Below are 6413 nucleotides of genomic sequence, written 5' to 3'. Positions count from 1 at the left end.
AGTGGGGGGTGGGGCGTGGAGTGGGGGCAGGGGATGGAAGAAAGGCATGTTTCTGTTGGACATTCCAACAAAACATTGCAGGGGACATACAACTTACACTAACAAATTATTTGTTGTTTATCTGAAATTCATATTTAACTGGGCATCCTTATTTTTATTCGCTAAATCTGGTAACTCTAGTTGGAATGCCTCAGACAAGAGCTTGTGCTGTTCCAGAGGGGATCAGAGTCACCTGCTGAGTGCTGGAGAATGAGGGACAGTAGCATTTCTTAATCTGCTTCCATATTCCCAGCTTGGTTACAGGCAGGCACTTTTACAGTAGGGGGGCTGAGAACAGGGTGTTCTGGGATCAGAATGACCTGGGTGCAAATCTCCACTTCACCACAAATTAGCTGTGTGTGTGTGACCTTGGGCAAGTGACTGAGCCTCTCTGGGCCCATTTGCTTCCTTGTAAAATAGCATCTGGCATTCTAAGCTAGGGGTTAAAGGAGATAATGCTGCTAAAGCACTCAGCCCAGTACTTAGCATATAGTAATTGTTCAATAAATGGTCTCAGGTTTAGTTATACTGTGGTAGATCAGGTTTTGTGGGGCCTGAAGCTTATGAAATTTGGGGGATCTCCTTAGGAAAAGGAATACAAAGTTATGAACACAAAATTTGACACATGCAAATGAGGGGCCTGAAACATAACCTTCCCTTAACACCATGGTAAATCCCCTCCAGCTCTAACCAGTGATGTTCAAACTGCAAGTCAGGTTTTATTAGAAAGTTGGTCATGAAACCAATTTAGATGATCAAGACAAGTTTTTTTGTTTGTTTTCAAGAAATGGAATGGAATAGAAAAGATTTGCACACATCACATGTAGTAAGGGTAAGTATGGGTAAGGAAGGGTATGTGTATCTTGGTGATGAGGTCCAATGGATTGATTCTTTGGATCATAGTCACAAACGTTCAAGAAATACTACTGTGTATGGGGACACAGCTGCCTTTCAGGATGGGCACCAATATTCCTATTTTCTCTAGGGTTCAAGTTAAGAGTTAGAGAGGGTAGGGTCAAGGAAATGGAGGCTCAAACGAATCAACCAATTTGGCCAGGACCCTCTCCGGGCTAATGAAGAAAAAGTCAAACAGCCAGCAAAATCAGCTCCTCACCCTCACCCCAGCACATAGCCCAGGACCTGGTCAAGGTGTCTCTCAGCCCTCCAGGGAGAGGAGATGATAACCTGGCTCCAAGAGTCGCTTGCTGGTCACACACGGGACGGCTTGCCCCTGAGCGTGTGTGCATTGAGCCTTCAAGAGACCAATCAGGGTGTTAGGGTCCGTGTTAAAGAAGTCCCTTCTCCTCCAGGTCCACTCTACCCTGCCCTTGAGTTAGGAGGGCTGGTCCAGCCAGGAACGCTTCTGTGGCACCATCCTTTCCTGGACTGGACCCCTACTCTGTACCACTCTGTCCTAGAGGCACACTCCTTATCTCACTGAGTCCTAAGGTGCCAGAGGAGGCGCTTGTTATCTGTCCCCATTTTGCAGAAGAGGAAGTTTGAGGTTCCAAGATAATGGAAACTGAGGCACGAGGCTTTGGCTTCATCCATTCCCCTCCAGAGCTTGAATCAAGGGTACCATGAAACCACCCTTACCCAGGGCCCCTACAGGGGAGCCAAAGGAGGGTCCTCCAAGAAATCCCGGTAACTAACTACCCGTACCAACCCCCTGCTACCCCTGCCGAGACAAGCCCACCCTCTCTGCATCCCAGAAAGAAACCCGGACTGGAGACCATGGTCAGTCCCATTGGGCTGCTCTGAGGGGGCGGAGCCTGCAGGCGGGAGTGGGATTAGGGAGGAGCGGAGGTCAGAACTCACGCCTGCCCGGGAGGAGGTTCGAGAGGGGCCGGGGTTCCCAGAGAGAATGAGCCCATTCAGAGCCGGGAAGGAAGGGGAAAAAGCCTTGTCTGGTGTTTGACAAGAGGAGAGGAAGGGGGGCAGGGGTGGGCGCTGCTGATTCGCTTCTCCCCTCCACTGCCCCTCCAGCATGGCCTGGCAGGAGAGCCAACGAAAGAGGATATCTGACAGACAAAGGCTGGGGGGTGGGGGTGGAGGTTTGGAGGGGGCTGGGGGACCGACATGAGCCTGAGAGTTTGCCAGCAGGGTCCAGGAAGGACCCTGGGGAGGGAGACAGCTACAGAGAAGGGGTATAACTGCAGCACACAGTGGAGCCAATGGAGGGGCAGAGGAAAGATACATGAGATCTGCACGAGAAGGTCTTTGGGCTGCAGGTACCCGGCCTGTGGGCAGCAAAGGTGACTACTGGCACTGAAGAGGCATGAAGGGGCTCTGGCTTAGGGAGATGACCTCTGAGGGTCAATAGACTGGGGTCTGAAACCAGCAGCCTGTGAAACGCCAGTCAATTATTGACCAGCCGCTGAGACTGGGGGACACAAAACCGTGTGTATGTGTGTGCGTGCGTGGTGTGTGTGTGTGTGTGTGTGTGTGTGTGTTGGCACCAGAGTCTCCTCCCTCTGCCTACCTCACCAGCCAGCCTGGGTCAGAGCACTGAAAACAAACAGAAAAAGGGAGGAGACGGTCCACAGTCCGAGGTCCAGGCCACAAACTGGGGCCTACCCCACAGGGCCTCAAGTCTGGGACATGAGTTGCTGAGGAAGTGTCTTTATGAATTAGTTACTTGGAAGGAGTCCCCACAGGGAAGGCACCAGGCCTCCCTGGGGCCGCAGGAGAGTTATTTGAAAGATTTTGATAAGGAAATCTGTACTTCCTAAAGTTAGCCTTTTAAGAACACTTACAACCACTGGAAGGTCAGTCCCTGGGCCCAGGGGTTAGCTCTAGTCCCAAGGTTAACAAAGGAGGAGAGGCCAAACGGACATGTCGGACACGCTGACCTTGGGCATCCTGATCACCTCCCTCAGCCCCTCTCACCCCCATCTTAGGCTTGCAGGCCCAAGGCCTTTCTCTCTCCCTAGGCTGCTTTGCCAAGACAAAAAAGTGCCCTTGTGATCTCAGCCTCAGCTGGCTTGAACGCAGGTATATGAGTACATGTGACTTCCATCCTGGCCTGTGCATAGGAGGGAGGCTGTCACACTTTGTGTTCCTGAGTCCTGTGCTGTCAGTGTGTTTGTGCTGGCCGCTTAACATATGTCTTTATTTATCTGGGGGTCTTTCCTCAGACAACAGCTAGATTGTGTGGCCTTGTGTGAGGCTTCACTTCGCCTTCTGAAATGTGAGAATTAGATTGAATGGTTCCTGGTCACAGTGTTTTGGGAGTTGATGTGGGGGACCCCTTTAACCCCCATGCTTATCCCTTGAAAGCCCTATTGAGCCATCCCTGGGCCACATTCCAGATTCCTTGTTTCACAAGCACTGCTTCTTCCTGCTCCATTCAGCCCTTCGGGAGCCCAAGCTCATCCCCTTGCTGCTGGAGATACAGACCACTGAGGTATGAATGAGGATGTGCTTGCCTCCGGCTTTGGTTTGAGGAAGAGGAGACTAGTGTGGGGGTCCATTGCAAGGCTCCCCAGAATGTGCCGCCCTGACTTGCAGATTGTTTTGATCTGAAAACAATTAAAGCCCAACAAACTCAGGAAGAGTTTTTTTTTTTTACCTTCCCTTCACCTGCCTAAACAGATTCAGATAGAAAATCTGGCTTCAGGAAGGGAGCCTTAGCATAATCACCTTAGCACGTAGGAATTAAGTGTGGCAGACAGGAAGAAGCCAAGCAAAAATCTGTTTGCTGGATTCCCTTCTGTGTCCCACTGTTTCTAGTGGCACTGCAAGAATTTGTTTGCCAAATGTTTGCTCTTTTTCATCTACATATGAATCGTCTGTCTCCCCCTCCTTAGTCCAAAATGACATGTATACCTCATTTTGCCCATTGTCTTTGGAATTTTCATGCTTATGTGAATTCCCCGTGAGTACATATTAAAAGGTGATTTTTCTCCTGTTAATCTGCTATATGTTGTCATTTGAATTATTTGACCAGCCAGAAGGACTAAAAGGATACGGGGTAAGTTTCCCTGGCCCTGACACTAGGAAGCTTCCAGAAGCATAAAACTACGGCAATCATGAAGACCTGATTTTGGAGGACAATTCTAGTTTCAGATGATTTCATTCACTGAACCCACATTGTTGATTCCTCTCTTTCCTGGCCCTTTACAGCTAATCATTCTTTAAGATCTATCAATTCCTCTTCCAATATATCTCTGTTTTTCCCACCTCCACCATCAGCTAATCTAAGCTGTTATCAACTTGCCTCCGGTGGAAGCACTAGCCTTTGCTCTCCCATTGCTGCTGTTGTCTCCTTTCAATCCCCACCCTTTCCCCACAATAGCAAAAGTAAATGTTTTAAACAAAAATCAGATCACTTTCACTCCAGTGCTAAAACACCTCCCAATGCCTAAACTTTTCACCTTGACCTTCTTTTTTGTTTTTCAAAGAGGCCAAGCTTGTTTCTGCCTAGGGTCTTTGCACTGGCCTTCTCTCAGCCTAGAACAATCTGCCCTGAGGTGTTAGCAGAGCCCGTTCCTTCTGGTCTTGCAGGTTTCAGCTTAAATGTTACTTTCTCCAAAAGGCCTTCTCTGACCACCCTTCTCTCCCTCCCTCCTCATTCCCTTACCCTCCTTTTCTCACTATTCCATTATCTCACTATTAATTATATAACTCAATACTTGTGACTACATAAAATTGTTCTTTTAACATTTTTCCTTTTTTTTATTGTACCAATTTTTATTTCTTTTTTATTTCTTTTTTTTTTCCTATTAGTTTCAGGTGCACAAGACACAGTAATACTTAGACGTTTATCATTTATATCCCTCACACTGTGTGAACCCCCGTGCCCCCATCCACTATCACTCTGATATCGCACAGAGCCATTACATTTTCACTGTCTCTATTCCTAATGCTGCACTCCGCTTCTTGTAAGTATATACATACATATATATACATATATAAATATAAAATTATAGTTGGCATTCATTATTGTTCAGCTTCAGCTTCAGGTGTACAGTGCAGTGGTCAGACATCTACATCATCCCTGAGGTGGTCTCCCTAATGAGACAAGTGTCCATTGGATACCCTACAAAATCTTTACAACATTATTGATTACATTCCCCAATTTCCTTTGTTTTTTAATTGATGATATAAACAGATGGTACAAAATTTAAAAGGTACAAGAATAAAGTGTCCCTCACTTTTTTGTCACCCAGATACACAGTTCTACTTCTCCTCAGAGGCAACAACTATTTCCACTTTCTTGTATATCTTTCTAGATATATTCTCTAAAATAACAAACAAGATACACTCTTATTTTTCTTCACACAAACTAACATGTATAGACACACACACACACACACACACACACACACTGTTCTACATCTCGCTTTTTTTTTTTTTTTTAAGGAGGGCACCGCTCACAGTGGCCCATGCGGGGATCCAACAGGCAACCTTGATGTTATCAGCACCACGCTCTAACCAACTGCGCTAACCGGCCACCCCCTACATCTCGCTTTTTATACTTACCAAAAAGGGAAGGTTTTTCCATGTCAGTACATTATAAATCTGCCCCATTCCCATTAATTTGTTCAGCGTTCCATTGTAATTGTATATATAGATCTCTCTCAATTAATGTAATTCAGTCCCTATTGAGGGACATTTAGTTGTTTCCTTTTCTTTTGCTATTGAAAATAATGAACAACGCTGTCATGAATAGCTTCAACACCATGACTAGTACTTATCACCATGTTGTACTCATGTAGGTAGGTATACCTAGAGTTTGTGTAGGTATAGCTAGGAGAGAAATTGCTGATTAGAGGTTTTGTGCAAATTGCTGGATTAAGGGGTATGTATAATTTAGTCTGAAAGTGCTAAATTATCCTACAGAGTGATCATACCAATATGCTCTTACATTAGCAGTGAAATTATCTTAGTCTGCTGTTTGATACTTGTTTATTGCCTGTTTCCATCCTCTGACCATGAGGACAGTGCCTGTCTCCAGAGCCTCACACATGGTAAACTGCCATAAATATTTGATGAATAAGGAACCCTCATTGTAGACTATCCCCCAAGTTTTGTGCTAAGAATATGGTCAGTTTGCCTCTGAGCCTTCAGCATGCTGTACTGTTTGCTTTGTCTTTTTCCTCCCTGGACTGGGAATCATTTCTTATTCATCGTTATCTTTTCTAGTGCAATTGCTTGACACCCAGTAGGGCTCAAGCCTGAGTTGAAGAAATGAATCAATGACTTTGTAGGCTGTAACTCACATTGGAAACCAAATACAAGTTAGGAAGCAGATTAAGCTAAGGGCTCAATGGGGAAGAGGGGACCCTGGGCTGAAAAGTTGAGAGAGGGAAAGGCTTGGTAATTGTCTAGAGATGTAGGGCTGTGCTGATCCTTAAGAATCGTCTGAGAGA

Source organism: Rhinolophus ferrumequinum, chromosome 21, assembly GCF_004115265.2.
Source record: "Rhinolophus ferrumequinum isolate MPI-CBG mRhiFer1 chromosome 21, mRhiFer1_v1.p, whole genome shotgun sequence".
In the NCBI taxonomy this organism is placed as follows: Eukaryota; Metazoa; Chordata; class Mammalia; order Chiroptera; family Rhinolophidae; genus Rhinolophus; species Rhinolophus ferrumequinum.
This window is presented reverse-complemented; position numbering follows the sequence as displayed.